Here is an 18,932-nt window from a genome sequence, read left to right on the forward strand (position 1 = left end):
TCGCGCGGGCTGGGGGAGGAGGCGGGAAGACCCACTGGGGGCCGCACCAGCACATCCCAGCCCACGCAGGAGCTCGCGGAAGGGAACGTCTTTCCCAAAAGTAAAAAGGTAACAGGCCCGAGGCCAGTCCTGACCCCGGCCCCGAGGGCCACCCCCTTCACCACTCCCTCCACCAGCACCCCCACCAAGGGGACGTCGGCCCCCACCCGTGTGCCCCCCCTTCCCTTTCTCACATTTGGCTAAAAATAAAGCCCCTTTTGGCAGCCGATACACCCAGTTTCCCCGGAACATAAGCTTCCCGGGAATCCAGAAAAGGGACTAGCTCTACCTCTCATGGAGCCCAGATGGATTCCTGAAAATTTGTGTCAAACCAGTTTCTGTAAATCCCATCATGTTCTCAGCGATTCACCTTGCTCTCAGAGACGCTGGCCGGCTGCTCGGCCGCCCGGCTCCCCCCGCCGCTGCCGGGCTTGAGCAAACACCCGTTCAAGCGGGTCCTCGTGTGCTCTGAGCGATCACGGTCGGGCTTTGCTGTATCAGGGCCCGAGTCTCCAGGAAGCCGGGCAGAGCCGAGGTAAAGGCTACAGTGCCCGCTCCGGCACTTCCATAGACCGCGCCCGATTTCGCTCAGCACAAGCGGCCTCGGTGTGGGAAGACCGCCTCTCGACGCAGGACAGAAACAGGAGCAAAGCTCAGGCGGGGAGGCTGGGACGGTGCTGGCCCTGCGCACGTGGACTGGAGTGGGCAGACCCGAGTCCAAAGCCAGCAGACTGGGGAGCAGACTACCTCTGGGGGGTCTTCTAGAAGGGAGGAAGGTGGCCTGGGTCAGGGACGGAGGCCCACACTTTCAGGACAGAACAGATTCTCCTCCTGGACCTCCCCTACAGGACAGACCAGCTGGGAATAACCGTGGGGCCCTGGCCTCTGTCCCCCATCTTGTGATGCTGGAAAGGGGGTACAGGGCACACAGTCACGGCTTTGCTGCCCTCTCCAGAGGTGGCTACTGTCAAACCTCCTGCACGGTAACCTGGAACCGTGGGACACAGCAAGGCTGCAGGAGCCCATCTTGCTTCCAGCTTTCTTTCATCAAGTAACTGTCAAAAACGCGTGTGTGTGTCTCGGGAAAAGGTGACTCCTACTGAAACAGCTCTGGGCACTCGAGATGAATGTCCCCTGACGCACAGAAGTTCTACCTGTGGGCCCCACGGGTGTACATTTTGGGGGTCCCCAACCAGATCACACGTTCCTCAAGGAGGATGGATTTTGGCTCAGCACGGGACATGTTTCATGCCCCACACGAGACACCTGACCCTCCTCATATTATTTTCAAAGCATCCCCCGCCTTTTCCAGATGATGGAGGCTGAGGCTCAGAGGGGCAGCTAAGAAACAGTCGGTGGGGGAGCTGGGGTGCCACCAGGCCATGCTATTCCTCCTCTACCGCACAGCCTCTGCCCTTTGTTTCCCTTGTAGGACAACCTCAGGATGGGGCCGACCGAGCTGAGCTCTCCGTCCTCCCCACCGTCCCCACCCACTGGTGGGGGCCAGAAACCAAGCCCCCCTCCCAGCAGCTGGAAACAGACCTTGTCCAAGCTCCCCACATCCTCCCGAGGCCACGCTCCTGGGCACGCCCCTGGACAGCTCAGGCCACGCCCCAGGCACCCCTGGACCCCTGAGGCCATGCCCCTCCAGACACGCCCCCAGCTCTCCCATTGGCATGGACCGGGGAGGACCAGAGGCACAGAATCATAAACCTACCTGCCAGGAAGGGGTCTGGGGTCACTTCCACACTAGAGAAAACCAGCTTCAGCTCCGCCCAGCCCGGGGTCCCAGGCGAACGGCAGCTCTGGGTGTATGGCCCCAGGGGACCCCAGGGTAAGCATGGGACCCGAAGAGTACTGGGAGGGCTTCCCCCCCACACTCCCTCTCTGGTCAGGGAGTCTGAGAAGCCCTTGGCAAGATCCGTGGTTATAATTTTGTCCTTATTATAAAAGTAATACATATTTACTGCAGAAAATTTAGAAACTACACATATGCAAAAAGAAGAAAATTTAAAATAACCCATAATCCCACTAACCCAAAATAACTCCTGTTAACATTTTCAGCATATATACCCTCCCAGACTTTCCTATGCATAGAATATATATTTTTGGTACCAAGTGGGATCATACTGTACATTCCATTTTGTAACTTTTTTCCATTTAACTGTGTCTCCTACCAAATCACTAAGTATCTCTCTACAACATCATTTTTTAATAGCTGAATTAGCCAAAGAATAGCCAGCTGAGCACAGAAGAGAGAAATTTTACAACACGGAACGTTGCAATTAAGCACTAAATAGGAAAACGTCCTCGGTAAACAAATCAGCTATACGATTACAGAAAAGTATGATGTAAAAAAAAAATAATAATAACCTTTTTTTCCTTTTTAATCCAAATCCTGCAATATCAAAAAAAACAGAGAACGTCCTCTGATTTCAGGACATGACACTCAAAAGAGAGCTAGCTCCCCGGGGCTCGTGATGTCTTCGGAAGGAAACAGCGTCAAAGCTCTGAAGGGCTGACCGCTACCCCCCACCCAGGTTCACGTGGTAGAGCTCTGACTCCCAGTGTGAGGGTACTTGGAGACAGCACTTAGGCAGGTGATCAGGTTAGATGAGGTCGTGAGGACGGGCCCCTGCCCCAGGTGGGATTCGTGCCCTTGTAAGGTGAGATACCAGAGTGCAGGCTCTGTCCACCACGCGAGGACCCAGCCAGCCAACACTGGTCTGCGAGCCAGACAGATGCTTCCCCCCTTGACCTCAGACTTCCAGCCTCTAGAACTTCTGTCATGGCACCTGGCAGACTAAGGCCTCAGGGAAGATGTCTGAGATAGTTCTGACATTATACTGTAGTCATCTGGACCTTGTCATACTGTTCTCCGGGGGAGAGACCCCCAGGTGGCACATACAGAGGTGGGAAGAGTGAGGAACCAAAAGCCAAAACATCCCACGGGACTCTTGTCTGCTCTGCCAAGGACGAGGCGTGTCCCTCAAACATGACAAGATGGGAGCCGGGCCGGGTCTGCTGGGAGGCAGAGGCTTTCTGCTAGTGTCACGGCGATAACAGAGATGAAGTGTGATGTCCCCAGAGATGGCCCCACGGGGACACTCATGGGATGAGGCTTGGGCCAAGAGGCTTCGGCTCCCCACCTACAAGCTTCACCATGTTTGAAGACCCAAGACGGTACTCAATATTCAAAGCACAACTATCACGTGGCCCACATGTCAAAACCACCCGGAGGTGAGCGAGAACAGGGTCCACCACAACACAAAGGAGATGAGCAGACAGTCCACAGGAGTTGAAATCCAAATGATCAAACCTTTTAAGAAATAATAATAAGCAACATCAGCGTGGGCGCGGCATGAAGGACTCCCACACAGGACAGAGAGGTCAGTAGATTCTGCCAACCTCGTAAAGTGACCCAGCTGTAGTTGTTAACATTTAAGATCTACGAACCTTTTGTCCCGATACTTCTACCTGGGATTTCCTCCAGAAAGGCAGAAAGTACCGGGAACAACACACGTGCACACGCACGAGCGTGCAGCTGCGTGTGCAGCGTGACCAAAGGGGAAGGGTCAGGAGGGGCACTTCCATCCGTTAGCAGAGGCTGGAGGTCACCCCAGGAGCTGGATCTGGGGACAAGCCAAGCGGGCTGTTCATTTCACTTTAGAAGCTTCTGTCTTGGAAGAACTAATACAATGAATAAGTCAAGGCTTTTATAATTCATGTGACTGAATTTTTTAAATGACTCCAAAAATGACACTGAAATAAGGCCTGTCTGCCTCCCGTGCTGTTACAGGTAGGGCTGATTTAGCAAACGAAAATTTACAGGATGCCCCGTTCAGTGTGAATTTCAGAACAGTTTGTTTTAATATAAGCATGTCCTGGGTGGTATTTGGCCCATACTCATACGGAGAGTTCTTTGTTGTTCATCTGAAATTCCAAACCTAGCTGGGTGTCCTGGGTTTCTCTGGCAACCCTCATTACAGGGCAGCGGAAGGAAGAGCGACTCCCCACATCTCTCAAACCAAACCGGAAGCCCTCTCCTCCAGCTGCCGTGAGAGCCCGCCACATCCGAGATGGTTTCGCTCCCGGTGCCCGCTCTGATCGCCACTGGCCACCCTCTAAGAGAACGGTCTTTGACCTGGACCACGTTTCGACCCGCACATGCTGATGTTCAGTACAGTTCCTGCCCGAGAGTCAGGATGTCTCCAAACTCGCCCTGCTGGGGAGACGTGAGCGCCTACAGCGGGACCCGCCTTTCGGACTCTCTGCCCGAGCCTGGCGCTGCAGGGCACATGGGAAGCCGTCGGCAAACTTAGGAAGATCAATGAGCAGAGCGCCAGGTGCACCGTGAAGGAGACTGGCACCCCCTCTTCAAGGCGTGTGGCATCCAGCTTCTGGCCCGTTTGCTCTGCAGGGTCACGCCCCACGTCTTAGCCAAGGTCAGCATCTTGTGACCTTCTCCAGCTGCCAGGAGCTCCTTCTGTCTTCCTCTTCCCCAGCACAGAACACAGTGCACCAAACCTCATACAGAGCAGCCCAAGCCATTGCTCCCAGAGGCAGACTACCTGCACTTGGACCTCATTCCCCATTATTCTTTGGCTGTCACAGTGAGGCGACCGGGGCCAAGGACAGGAGGCTGGAGCCAGGGCCACGCTGGCCGGGCCACAGGCTGCTCCTAGAGCTTGGGTGCCCCCTGCTGCACAAGCAGCGGCCAGGGGGATGCTCGGGAAGGGATTCCTAAGCCTTTCTGGGCTGGGGGTCAGTTGTGTCCCCTGTCCTCCTACTCAGCATGTGCCACATGGGCCCCACTTTGGAGCGCCAGCCCTTGTCTGCTGCCGGAGAATGTGACCACTGGCCACGGAAAGTTCCGGGTCCTCTGCTCGAGGCCCCGCGACTCTGCAGGCCCAGGTAGGCTCTGGTGGAATGGCTGTTGAACCCAGTGCGCCTGCGAGGCTTGCCGAAGCCACAGACGAGACATTAGCATTACAACCCACACTGATCTTTGTCAATTACGTTGCCGTGTTTGAGCTCTAACCGGCTTCAAATTGAATCAGGACGAAATCATCAGAATAAAAAGAGCCGAAGCCCAGCCTTTCAATTCCAGCGCTGGGGAAAAAAAAAAAAAAAAAAGTTATACATTTCATAATGGCCTTCTACCCCATAATGAACAGGAAAAATAAATTAGATTCTAAGCTAAGGGTGTATTTATGCAATTTCATTATGTGCCCATGAGCAAGCCTGGCTTTCACCAAGATAAAAATGAGCTCTCAGAAACACTCGCACTAAATAAACGGAGTGATTTAACAGCTTAACGGGGAGTGCGGAAGAGGCAGTGAAGGACAGTGTCAAAATGGGAAAATAAACATAAGAGGGTCTTCCGATGCACCCAGCCTGCACCGTGTGCCAGACGCCCGGGCGCCTGGGCCTCGGCCCCGGGCGCAGGGTGTCGGCCCGGCCTCTCGAGGCAGCCGCTCTGCTCTCTGCGCTGCAGGTCCTCCAGACACCAGGAAGCGCGCCGGGGACGCGGGTCCTCCCTCTGGACCCCAGAGCCCCTGTGCAGCAAAGCCACAGCCGCCCTGCACTCCCGTCAGCAGAAAACCCGGCCCCCAAGGCCCCCGGCCTTGCCGTTGCCGGCTCCTAGAGCTCCCCCACCGCGGCAGCTCTGCAGGAGAAGCTTGGACTTGCTCCCCAGGCTCCCCTGCGTTCTCTCTTCTGCCCTCAAGTCAGGGCCCCCTGAGGCTCGCATGTGGCACATCCTGCCTGTCGGCCCAGTGGGCCCCGCCTCAGGTTTCCTCCAGAGCCACCACGCGCCTTAGCATTTCTTTCTCCAGGAACAAAAATACGTTCTCTGCTGCCTTCAAACCCTCTGTGCCTGCCCTTTTTTTTTTTTTCCTAGTGTACAATGCTCAAGACCTCTCTGTGAGAGGCTTTTATAAGCTCCCTTGTGAAGGCTGGCAAAATCATGGGTTTATTTTTTTTAATGGATATTTACAAAGCTGGAGGGTGTTTCCCCCAAAACTCCAATGGTGTCTAGCTGGGACCAACTTGGAGACAGACAGCTTGGGACCTCTCACAAGGGCAGCTGCTCTGACATCCTGAGCTGCCCCGTCTGCACTGGAGAGGGGCTCCCTAGCGCTGTGAACGCTGAACAGGAGAAAGGCCGTCAACTCCGGCGGCATCAGTGTGGGGCACCTGAGGACGGAAATCAAGGCTGGGAGAGATCGGGGGGGACCCCCGGCTCACACCAGCCTGCACAAGAGAAATCCCATGCCAGCCACGTGGGTCATTTTAATTGTTAGGAACCACAGTTTAAAAGTTTAAAAAAAAAAAAGGCAGTGAAATTGATTTTAATAACATATTTTGTGTAACCCAGTATATCCAAAATGCTGTCTTGTCCATACGTAACCCACAGCAGAAGTCGCTGGCGGGATAATACTTGGCAGGGCACGTGTGCGGGTGCACTCGCAGGGCCTAGTGACTCAAGGGCTCCGGACTCCGGCACGGCGGGCGCAGACTCCTTCGTGTCACAGCTGTGTCGTTTACAGACACCCCAAGCCTGAAGGATGACCACGCGGCCACGCGGAACCCTTCCCGTGGCAGCCCGCCGGTGCAGGGAAACAGGCCCTGATCTTTGCCACCTTCACGGCGACAGCCTCTCCAAAGCCAGCATGAGGCCGTCACGGAAAATCGGCACCGCCACGGCTGCCCCAGCACCACAGGTGTCGGGCGCGAAGCACCTTACACACACGGCTCACGTGCTGCGTGTCCTCGCCAGGGCCCTGGGAGGTGCGGACAGGCTCCCCAGGGACACACGTGAGTGAGGACTGGGAAACCAAGACGTCGTTTACCAGCCTCGGGGGTAGAATTCCCCTTGTGACGGAGAGAGCCTGCCTGGAACCAAGAAGGAGCCCGCCACCCGACTTCTCCTCTGGCCGCCCCACGTGGAGCGGAAGCAAGAGCTCCTGCCACCCGGGACCTCCAAGGGAAGAAGTGAACGGGCGGACGGGGCAAGGTAAGCCAGCTGCAGCCGTCGCGGTGCCAGGCAGGCCGGTGCCGCAGCCTCACCGGGGACAAAGCCCATTAGCTCCTCAGTGCACACAGGGCTGGGATCCCATGGCGTGACATGGGGCTGGGCTAGGGCCCAGTGAGAATTCCCAGTGACTGGTCGGCCGGGGAGAGATCCAGCAGAGTCTGGGGGGACAGGGGGGCAAGCAGGGGCCAAAGGGTGAGCCACAGAGACGGGGGTGCCCGCCCAGCCTGAGAACGTGCCCGGGAGGCGTGGCCGGGGCACCAGGAGGATGAAACCCGAAGACGGACAGCCCCATGGGACAGAGGGGCTGAGGCAGCGTCCTGACCCCTGCCCAGCATTTTCAGGCTCCTTCCTGCATGCTAAGGTGGAGGTCAGGCCCACGGACGCTCGGGCTGCACCCGCCCTGTGGCTCCAGCAGTTGACAAGGCTGTCCCCTGGCCGGCCGGTCCGTTTCTACATCACCCGCCTATGTTACTATCCCATCTCATGGGTCAGACCTTCCTGTCCCAGGGGACGGTGCCTGAATCTGCCCTTCCAGTGCTGGAAGCTCGGGGCCTCACTGAGTGCGGGCACAGCCACGGCCACGGCCACGGGGCGATGAGAGCTGGCAGGGGAGGGAGCCGCGCAGGAGACAGGGAAGTCGGGAGGTCTGTCTCCTCCACTGCCACTGCGGGCCATGATGAGACGCGCACGATGCAGAAGAGAGACGTGGAGGGCAAGGGGGCGTCCTCCCGAGGCTTTCCTGGCGCCTGTTCGTCCTGCGGAGCCCTCCACCCTCCGCGCCTCCCGCTGGCCCCACAACCCGATGTGCCCACACCCACTTGCTCCGCACCACCCGGCCCCCCGGCTCCCAGCAGGCCACACCTGGCTGCTTCCTCGAGAGCCCAGAGGAGGGCATCAGCCGGCACCGTGGCTCCGTTCGCGCCCCCAGCCACCCCCTCGCCGCTCTTACATAACTCCAGGCCTCCCTCACCCCGAGCAGCATGGCCTCGGACTCCCCCCACCTTCTAGACATGGGGGTGTAGCGTCTGCTCAGTGTTCCTCTCCCAGAGAACGCCTTCCCCCACAGCCGCACCCCAAACTCACTGTCACCCTCCCCCAGAGCGGCACAGGATAAAAAATAACATAAAATAAAAACATGCTACCACTCCCACCCACCACATCATTAAGGGCAAAAAAAAGGGGGGGGGGCTCCTACAAATAAAGTCTTTTCCTTCTTGTTCTAGAAAACAGTAGCGAGCCCTGAGGGCAGGAAATGAGGGAGGGAGCAGACGGGGCTGCCCTGGCTTTCTTCACCTCCATGGCACAGACCATCTTTGCAATCTCTTATTTTTGGAAAAGGACAGACGTCCCCACAGGGGCGAGTCCTGGCCACGGAGCTCCCACATGCGCCTGTGGACAGGTGCTGGGATTCAGCACCAGGAAGGGCGGTCCAGGGCTGGAGGGGAGCTGCCCGTCCTCTCGCCCCTCCCTTCAGAGTGGCCCTGCTAACAGAGAAGAGGGAGGGGCGCCTTTTGGAGGCTCACAGGAGCCTCTCCTTGTGGGGTAAGAGGAGCACAGCCGCCCACCTGGACCCAAGACTCCGCACCAGCCCCCTAAGCTTTTCCGTACTCCCGACAGCCCAGCATTCCCAACCAGAGGCTCCCCACGTCCCTCTGCCGATGCCTGCCTTCCCCCAGACGCCATCGTGGAAACAAGGGAAATCTGTAATTCGTTCCCGAAGAGAAGCTGTCTGTACCTATTATCCAGTTCAGCCTCACCGCTCAGACTGCGGTTCCCTTTCCTGCGTTCCCAGCTGCCCTGTGTCCTCACCACTAGGTCCCGGCTCCCGTACCCAGGCACCGCCAAGGGTCCGCTTCAGGCTCTGGACGCTCACGCACCCTCCCTCGGCTAACTGCACCGTCTCCGGAGGCTCCCAGTGGGAGTTCCCTTGGAAGTTCCAACGGAAGGTTCCCTTGGACTATCCCCGTGTAGCTCGGTGGAAAGACTGCATGTGTGTACGTGGGCACACATGCTTGTGTGCTGCGCACAGACCTCTGGGGCCACGACTAGGACAGATCCGCGCTTTGCAGATGTGCAGGATAACCAACGCGAAGCGCCTCGTCTCCGAGCGGCTGCAGGTCGATCTGGGAAGGTCTCCACTGCGGTCTAGACTTTAGGAGGTTTTTATCTCCGGGACCTACGCTCCCAGCTGTTCCACTGTGGAGCCCACCACGTGAACCCATGGTGGACAGTTCCAAGGAAGGTGTGGGAGAGCTTGACAGCGGCCCCGGAAAGAAAGGGCACGTGTATGAGGACCCACTGAATCTTTCAGAGTCCCTTTCTGGCCACATGATGGCCGTCCCTGTTGAGGAAGCGGTCAAACAGACTCTATGAGATGAAACGGTGTCCCTGAGATCCCACCAGCGCCCAGATGTGGTCCTATCCAGATGCCGAGTTCCAAGACTTTCTAAAGAGAGATGATTGATGGCTTGTCCGTAACCCTGCCATGCCCTCTAAGGCTCACCAAAAGCAGGGCGTATCTCCCACCTGCTGCCTGGCTATCCCGCCCTCGTGGCCGGGGCCCTCTATGTGGCAGGCATCCTGCTCAAGGCTGAGAGGGTAAGGTGGATGCTGGGCACCGCCCTCCCCGCTAGGGACACCAGCAGGCCGACAGCCGCCACCATGGACAGCTAGGTACAACCACGACAAAACACGGAAAGGAGGGCCCAGATGCCCAGGAGTTCAGAGGTGAAAGTACCTCATGGCCAACATCCCTCCCCCTCTCCCTTCTATTAAAAATCTACTGCTGGGTGCACCTGAGTGCTAGCTTGGGGAAGTGTGTGCCTTCAGCGTGGGTCATGGTCTCGGGGTCCTGGGATGGAGGCCCACGTCAGGCTCCCTGCTCAGTGCGGGGCCTGCTTCTCCCTCTCCCCCATCTCTCTCCTTTCCCTCTCTCTCAAATAAATAGAATCTTTAAAAAAAACAAAAACAGAAACAAAACAAAACAAAACCTGCTGCTTGGGGGAGGGAATGAGGGGAGGACCCGGGACAGGACCTCCATGAGCCAAGTCCCGGGTCAAGTTCTCTGGTCCCTTCTCCTCGGAACTGGGGCTCAGTCCACCTGCCAGAACAAACAGGTGCTCCAAGCCCAGGCAGGGAATGTGGGTGCTTCGCTGTCGGAGGACACGGCCTGGGAGAAAAAGGGAGAACGAAGTTCTGTTTGACCAACTGCACGACGCACCAGGCCAACAGAGGAAGGCAGAGGGGAGGCGGGGCGGGAGGCTTGGGAGGCTCAGAGGGCAGTGGGCGCCCCCGCCCCACAGCCTGCTCTGAGAGCATCCCCGCATCCCCGACACTCTGGGGAGGCTCCAGGGAAGCTCCCAGACCTGCTCGTGCCCCAGCCTGTGGCCCGTGGGTCATTCGGCAGAAGCCCCACTGGGGTCGGCTGCCTTTCCTGCCCCTGGAGGAAAACCAGCTTCTCTCCTTGTTCACTTTGGTCTGAACCGTCCGCAGCCTCACAGAATATTCCTTTGTGTGTCCTCAAATCTTATAAAGCACCAGGTTCCCATGGCAGATCCTCGCTCGGGGCTGGCGGCTGCCCTGGAAGGACCCACCTGACTGGCAGCAGACACTGGTGGCCACCAATGCAGCCAGAGTGCCAGGACCAATGCAGCCAGAGTGCCAGGTTGGCCAATGCCACCCCCCCCCCACCCAGGGACACACTGCCTTCCCGTTCCGTGCCCCAGCCTCTCCCACACTCTCCCAGAGAAGAAAGGCCGGTGTGTGTTTGCGACTCCCACAGCTCACAGGTCCACACGGGCATCCTGCCGCGGTGACAATGGCTTTCCTTCCCTCTTTCAAGGGCCTGCACAGCCCAGTGTCACGGCTCGGTCACCACCCCCAAAGCCTGTCCCCAGACTCTGGCGGGAGTATGGGTATGCCGGGGTGCTGGGGAAGAGGCCTGACTGGCTCTGATGCTGGCCCCCAGCTCCTCCTCTAATGTAGGGAACACCCGGCTCCTTCCAGCACGGCACCCCGAAGTCCCCCGGGCCCCCGTGAGCTTGAGAGGAGCCTATTCACATCCACACATGTCTTTGGGCATCTCTTCCAAGGACTGATGGTGTCCCAGTGCCCATGTCAGGCCCAGCACCAGTAGGTGCTCAACAAATATTTGCGAAATGAATATATGGCTGCTTCCTCGCGGCATTTCATTTTATCCTCATAAAAACCCTGTGAGCTAGCGAGAGCCATCATTAGCCTGCTGGGGACAATAATCATTGTTGCAGGAACAGACACAGGCTGACTGTGGGCGCTCTGGCATTCTCTGGACTCTGCCTGCCCTCCAGGCCGTGAGGTAGTGCCGTTACCACTGTTGTGCAGGTGGAGAAACTAAGGCTCAGGACAGGGTGACACACTGTCTGACGTCCCTTCTCCCCACCGATGACCTCCAGACCACTCTGCACCTGCCTTCCATGAGGGCTGAGAAGAGGTGGCCAGAAGCGACAGAAACCGAAGGCCCCCGGGGCTCGCGGGCGTCTCTGGGTTCTAGCAGGCACAGCTTGCCTTACTTCCAAAGTCCTCAGGGAGACCCCAGAAGGTCGTGAGGGTGGACAGGCCCGGCCGTCAGGTGGAAGCCGGAACACAGAGACTCCTCCAGGGCTGGGGGAGCCCCCAGGCACCCCCAGCCAGGAGAGGGATGCGGGGGAACTCAGGTTTCCATGGAAACTGGGGAGTGATCTGACACCAGCATTAGATCAAGCAGGAGACTCTTGAAGGAGATCATGGTGACTGTGTCCATGTTTAGCCATGGCAGTGACTCTGGCCTCCTTCCCAGAGGGAGGCTCGGGGAGCCCCGCAGGGACATGCGGGGGCCTCAGCAGGGTGGGCCAGAGGCTGTTCTTGTGCTGGGGGGCAGAAGCCAAGGGGTGAGACAGAGAAAGGAAAGGGGAAGGCGACATCCCCTCGGGAGGGGCCGGGGTCCTGGGAGGCGGGAGGAGGTGAGCGTCGGCACACAGCAGAGATGAGGCGGCCGCGCAGCTGCGGGCACAGCCTCTGCCGGAGCAGAGCTAACTCTAAAATAAGAGGGGCTGAGTCATCAGAAAAAGTAAGAATTTTCCAGGCTCAGTGACATACCGGATAAAGCAGTTTGCCTAAAAAGCCCCAGGGTTCTGAGAAGACCACGCGCACGCACTGTGGAAAATGAACCCCACAGCAGAATGTGCGCCCTGACACTGTCCACGCTGGGGGCGCACGAGAGCGCTCATGTACCTGCCTCCGCAGCACCTTATCCACTCGGACCTTCTCTTCTGTCTCCTGGGTCTACACTAGGAAAACTTCATGCCGGGAAAACAGGCCAGGCAGGTCTGAACCAAAACATCAGCTGGGTCCAGGAGACAAGAGGTTCAAGGGGTACCCCATGGCCAGGGGCATCCCCAGGAAAACTTGAACAGTAGGGCCAACTCTCAAAGGAGGGGCAGCTTCCTGGAGCCAGACCTCTTCCTAGGGTGTGAGTCTATTAACCAGCTGGCCAGGGGAGGAAATAGCAGGATGAGCAGATTCAGTCCCAGGAAAGTCGAACAGGAAACTGGGCTCCCAGAGGTCAGGGGAGAAAGTTCCAAATGCAAGTCCACATCCCCGTGGCAAAGAAGCACGACACTTATATGTTGGGTATCCTGGTTAAGGCTAAGGACAGGTAGACCTTTTGCGCCATGATTTATTCAATAAATACTTATTAAAATAGCACTTTGTGCCACAATCCGTGGCAGAATGACTAAGTGGGTGGATAGATGGACCAGTGGACAGACAGGTGGATACTGACATCAAAGGAAAGAAATGGCGCTCAGAATCCAGAGCACTGAGGATAGGACCTGACGATTCGAAAGCTCTCAAAATCTAATACCCCGCAGATTCTAGATCCATGCTGCCCAACGGAACTTGCTGGAATGGAGGGACTATCCTGCCATCCAATATGATACCCACAAACCACATGTGGCTGTTGAGCACTTGAAGTGTGGCCAGCGTGAGCAACTGAATATTTAATTTTATTTATATAGTCGCATGTGGCTACTGGCTACCATATTGGACAGAAGAGTTCTAGAGTTTTCCAATACATCTTTGCATGTGTTGGTCCTCCATGGGTGGCTGAATGTGGGCCACACAAGCGCCGTCGGGAAGCCTGACTTTGTGAGAAGCTGAGACAGTTCTATTTCCTGATTTCCCTGAGTAAGAAAGAAACTAGCAAAACCGGGACTGCAGGCAAATGCTTCTCAACTTTAATGTCCACACAAAGCATGCAAAAATCTTGCAAAAATGCAGACTCCACAATTCAGAAGAGCTGGGGGGGGCGGTTCAAACACTTGCTCTCTCCACAAGCCCTCAGGTGATGCTGGTGATGCAGGTACAGAGACCGCGTTGCTCAATAACAAAGAGTTCGGGAGAGTCTCCATTCTGGAAAACAACGGTTTGCGGGTAGCAGAATGGAGACTCTGGAAGGCCAAGATTCCAGAGAATCTGGCATATTAAAACAAATATTCAAATCATCGAGATTTGAAATTTTAAAGAGATTAACTTATCAAGTTCTTACTATCAGCCTGTATATTCCGGGGGATGCAAGAAGCTTACACGTTACAATCATCAGGTCTAAGCAAAGCCGTCCGTGCCTCCCCAACTTAACAATGCAACTCCCCCACCCCCCACGCACCTCCGGCTGCAGGTTTGCTGTAAGAAACTGCTACTATCTAAAATACGTGAACACCCTGGGTGGCTCAGTGGGTCAAGTGACTGCCTTCAGCTCAGGTCATGATCCTGGAGTCCTGGGATCGAGTCCCGCATGGGGCTCCCGGCAAGACGGGGAGTCTGCTTCTCCCTCTGACCTTCTCCCCTCTCATGCTCTCTCGCTCTCTCCCTCTCAAATAAATAAATAAAATCTTTAAATAAAATATGATACAGTCTTACTATTTATTTCATCTTTTGCTTCTTTCCAAGCCTAGAATGTAAGTTCCATAAAGGCCAGAATTTCTGTTTTGCTCATGGCTGTGTCCCTAGAACCCAAGGAGGACCCAGTATATGGAAGGCTTCAAGAATTATTTGCTGAATGAACGGCTTCAAATCTCTGCTCCATTTGGATGTCCCTCAAGAGCACTGTTATGTTTTCCATATATGCATTTTGAACATTTTTTTATTAAGTTGATTCCTGGGTATTTTAGTGAATTTTTGTTTTTATAAATAGGGTACTTTCTACCACCTCTGTATTTGCTTATTATATTATATATATTTTTTCACTGATCCTCTGGGATTTCCCAAGCACAGTTAAATCATCTAGGAAGGAGTGATACTTTTTCTCCCTACTCTCAATATTTAGTCTCTGATTTCTTTCTCTTGTCTGATTGCATTGGCTGATGCTTCTGCTGTGATATGAAACACTGCAGCCGTGGTGATGGTAGGGTCCTGCTGTGTTCTTGCTTTACTGTTTCCACCTTAGGAAAAAGAATGGGTCTGGGACATGATTGCATATAGTCATGGTAAGGAAGCATCTATCAATTCCTGTTGAGTGTTTACCAAGAAAGGATGTTAACTTTTGTCCAATGGCTTTTCAGTCCCCCAAGAGATAGTCATGGGATAATTCTCCCTATGTTAACTAACATGATGGATTGCATAAGCAGATTATTAATACGGAGCCATTCTGAGAGTTCTGGAATAGACTCCAAATGGACATAGGGCATCATTATTTTCACAAGATGCTTGGATTCTATTTGCTAATATTTTATTTCAAATTCTACATTGATATTCATAAGTGAGACTGGTGTGCACTTTTATTTTTGTATCATCTTTTTCAGGTTGAAAAACATTGTCATTCTCACTTTGTGAAAATTACATAGATGTTTCCCTTCCTTTTATTTTCTGTGGAACAGTTTAATTAGCACTGGAAGTACCTGCTCTTCAAAGGTGTGGGTCGGATTCTCCTGGGAAGCCACCCGGACGTCCTGTGTGGGAGTAGCTCAAAATCTTCTGTCATGGAGCTTGGTCAGTTTTAGTAAGTTATATTTCTCCCACTTCTTATTTTGTGTTTCTTGTGCTTTCTTCCTTTCTAACCTCGCTGGTTCAGGTCTTCATTTTAAAAAAAAAAAAAAAGCTTTTTATTTATTAGCCCCATTTCCTCTTCTTTGACTCATTCATTATCTATTAACTTCATTAATGCCTTCTTTCTTCTCTCCTTCGCCTTATTATTCTTTTGTCCTTTTCCTAACTGTTTGAGTCATATACTTCATTCATTGATTTTTAATTCTCTTTTACTGACTATGTACCCAAAGCTACAAATCTTCTCTCTGCACACTTGCCCTCAGCCCCAAGGGTCCTTCACCCGTGGGTGCGAGCCTGACCCTTCCGTGTGGCCTTGGTTGATAGTCTGAGGGGAGGGCTGCCCAGAGTCCGGGAGTCTGCCTTCCTCGGGCCCTGGATGCCTCGCAACCCGGCACACGGTTGGACGTGTCAAAGGTCAACAGTAAATGTTCACAGAAAGCATGGAGTGGCTGGTAATTTCACAGCGGTATGTAACAGTTAGAATTATAAAGCTTGTATCTGAGCCAGGCACTGTACTAGACTCCTGAGGAGCACCATTTTGTCAACTCTGGGAGATGGGTTCTGTTTCCCATCACTCTCAGGGCAAGAAACCAGGGCTTAGAGACGTCAAGAACATCCCCACGGTACATCACTGCAGACTGACAGAACGCATCCTCACAGACACAAAGCCCGCGCCCCCCTCACTAACCACTGACCACGAAGGGCAGAGGAGACCAGCCTGTGTGGAACAGAGAGAGCCCACGTGGCACAGTGCCTAGAGCACAGGCTTCGGTATTAGAAGGACTGGAGTCTGAGCCCAGATCTGCCACTACTGGCTGCAGGACCCAAGGCAGATCTTGGACTTTCTCTGTGTCTCACTTGTTTGGTCTCGAAAACGGGGAGGGGATATCCATACCCCTCCCCAACAGGCTGCTGTAAAAATCACCTGGGATGACAGGCATAAAATACTCAGCGCATTGCCTGGCCTTTGGTAAGAACTCGGAGCTGCTGCTGGTGGTGTGGACGGTGGTGGTGGGATCACAGCCATGATAATTGTGTCATCCGGCTCTCCAATTATCACAATGTCACCAAAACCCAACGTCCTAACAGTGCAAACAGGCCCAATTAGGAAGATAAAAAAAAAAAAAAATGCCCGCAGAGTTGAAGAATTAGAAAAATCATAAAATTTCAGAGCAAGGGGGTGCCTGGGTGGCTCAGTGGGTTGGGCCTCTGGCTTCAGCTCAGGTCATGATCTCGGGGTCTTGGGATCGAGTCCCGTATCAGGCTCTCTGCTCAGCAGGGAGCCTGCTTCCTCTCTCTCTTTCTCTCTCTCTCTCTGCCTGCTTGTGATCTCTGTCTGTCAAACAAATAAATAAAATCTTTAAAAACAAAACAAAACAAAAAATTTCAGAGCAAGAAAGGATCCCACAATCACAGTATTTTCCAGATGGGGAAGGTGAGGACCGGAGGGGGAAAGCGGTTGCCCCAGGTCTCACCCCTGCCAGCACCCTGCAGAGGACAGGCAGGCTCTTCCCACATCTCTGCCCACTCTTCCCCGTGGTGCCCTCGCCCGCCCCCTCTCCCATCCCGTGTGGGGCCCGATATGGAACCTACAGCGATGAACACAGGAGGGACATCGAGACCCGAGGCACAGCAGACCGGAACGGCACCGGGCGCACAGGAGGCAGAAGGGGAGGCGAGACCCCTGGGCCAGGGGGCGCTGCCCGGGGAGGCCTGCAGGGGCGCGGGGGCGGCACCCGTGAGTGACGCCGGAGCAGCCGTTGTGAAGGCGTCCTGAGGGCGGCGGGGAGGGAATTCGGTGCACAAATCAGGGAAGATACAGGATTAATGGCAGCTTAAAGGGCACGTGCTAATTTAACACGTCTTCGCAAGCATGAAAACCTAAGAGCAATCAAGAAAGGGCTGGCGAAGTATTTACTGGCAAAAAGCAAAATAAGAAAATATTTGACAAGCGTGCCGCACACACATGAGCGGCCGGAGGTGCCGTCCCAGTGGATCCGTCGCCTTCCATGGCTGCGGCGTCAGCTACTGCCGTTGGGGCAACAGGAGCCAGGCCCCTGCGCCCGGGGCTCGCTCTGCGCCCAGCCCGGTGCGCGCCTCTGGACCCTCTGCGGAGACGGGAGGGGGCCCTGGCGCCACAGCTCTGACCTGGACCACGTGGTCCCAGCACCCTGACTCCCGGCCTCTGCTCAGTGGGCGCGCCCCTACCCAGGGACCAGGAGACCCAAGACGCGCGGCGCTGCAGATGCAGAAGAGAGCAGAGTCTGACCTGGGCTTGCCCCTCCTCACGTCGTTCCTTAGGGGTCAGCACTTGGGGACTGCGGCAGCCCCAGCAGGCAGCGAGGGCACGGGGAGGGGTCACGGCCACTGTCCACCGCTGCACTGTCACTGGCACGGCCAAGTTCAAGGCCATTGCAGGAGCACGGATCCAGAGAGATTCTCTTTGTGAACCGGACCACACTGGCTCTGATGTCAACACCGCCACAGACCGAAGGGAGGTTTAAAAACCACAACTAAGGGCTCACGGCAAACACCAGCAAATCAGGCGTTTGGGGGGGGGGGGTGCATCCCAAGGGAAGCCGCTCCAGCCACCGCCAGGCCCCCATTTTGTTTAACATCCGAGCTGGAAGACAACAGGTTGTGAGGAAGGTCTCCGGGGAGAGCAGCAAGCGGGTGGGCGCGGGGGAGGGCTGTGGTGCCTGCTGGGACAGGGGAGGTGGCAGAAACGACCTGGAGCGGGCATAAGGGATGCCCAAGGAAATGGAGATTCGGCTTGAATATAACTGTAAAGCCTCCAGTCTGAAAGAAAAGAAAAACCAAACCAAACCAAACACCAAAACAGCCTGAATCAGACCCTTCCTGAGCTGACAAAAGCCAGGAGCCAGGGCAGCGGCCACAGTAGGGGACAGTGGGCATCCCCGGTGGACAAGCTGGGGTACTGGGTGGGGAGGCGCTCTCAGGGGAGATGGAGAGCTGATGGGCTTGGGCGCCCCCCTGGAGGCCTCATTCAGGGGGCCACAGCGTTCATAGAAGGACAGCAGGTCCAGGGCCCCCAAGAACAACTCCAACACCCAGCACCCTGCCAACCCGCGGGGGACGGAAGGATCAGGAGGGTCAGGGAGCCGGGCAGACACCCGGCTGAGGCAACCAGGGGCAGACTCTTCCTCCCAGGGGTCATCAGACCGAGGCCCCCCAGGACCTTGGCCAGCCGGGGCGGAGGTGAGGCTGGGCAACGGGCAGCGTGGCAGCAGGTCGACTTGGGCCGCGAGAACAGGGCTAAGGCTTCCCTGCTCAGCCTATTCCCCACTCAGGAAGGAAACAAAGCCGTCAGCCCCGAACACATTTGGAAATTTACTGGAGCAACCATTTGGCGCTGCGTTGTGGGGCCTGGGTTAGTCAGCCAGTTAAGCACACGTTCCCGCCGCCACTGGGTGTGCGGGGGCCGCGGGGGCCTGCAGGGCGCAGGCGGAGCACACAGGCTGCAGGGGGCTGGGGCTGGGGCCAGGCCCTGCACAGAATGCCAGTCCACAGGCAAAGGGTGGACTGAGCAGAAGCCCATGGCACAGGGCGGGTGTACAGGCAGCAGGAAGGGCACAAGGGGCAGCTTTCCGGGGAGCTGGACCACTGAGACCAAGAGGCTGAGTGAGGTTCAACACAAGCATTAACCCTGATGCAACCAGCCCCCACTCGGTGGGTGGGCGGGAGCTGAGCAGCTGGGCGAAGCCTCTCACCGTGAGACCCACAGGAAGCCTGCAAGGCTGTTCTCAGGCCAGGGAAGCAACCGTGTGACCCAAGT

At 55.8% G+C, this 18,932-nt stretch overlaps 1 protein-coding gene across 4 annotated transcripts in view; it reads right to left on the reverse strand.

Moving 5' to 3' along the window:
- RBFOX3 (RNA binding fox-1 homolog 3) overlaps positions 1–18,932 on the reverse strand; it is a 397,113-nt gene that overhangs the window by 339,343 nt on the left and 38,838 nt on the right. Inside the window, exon 1 of one of the 4 annotated variants that reach the window (XM_032320548.1) lies at positions 3,496–3,549. The exons of the other annotated variants lie outside the window; for them this stretch is intronic. The gene's annotated coding sequence lies outside the window, so the exon portion shown is untranslated. Of the gene's footprint in view, positions 1–3,495; positions 3,550–18,932 lie in introns of those variants that run through there. 4 annotated transcript variants of the gene reach the window in all.

Source organism: Mustela erminea, chromosome 18 (genome assembly GCF_009829155.1).
Source record: "Mustela erminea isolate mMusErm1 chromosome 18, mMusErm1.Pri, whole genome shotgun sequence".
In the NCBI taxonomy this organism is placed as follows: domain Eukaryota; kingdom Metazoa; phylum Chordata; class Mammalia; order Carnivora; family Mustelidae; genus Mustela; species Mustela erminea.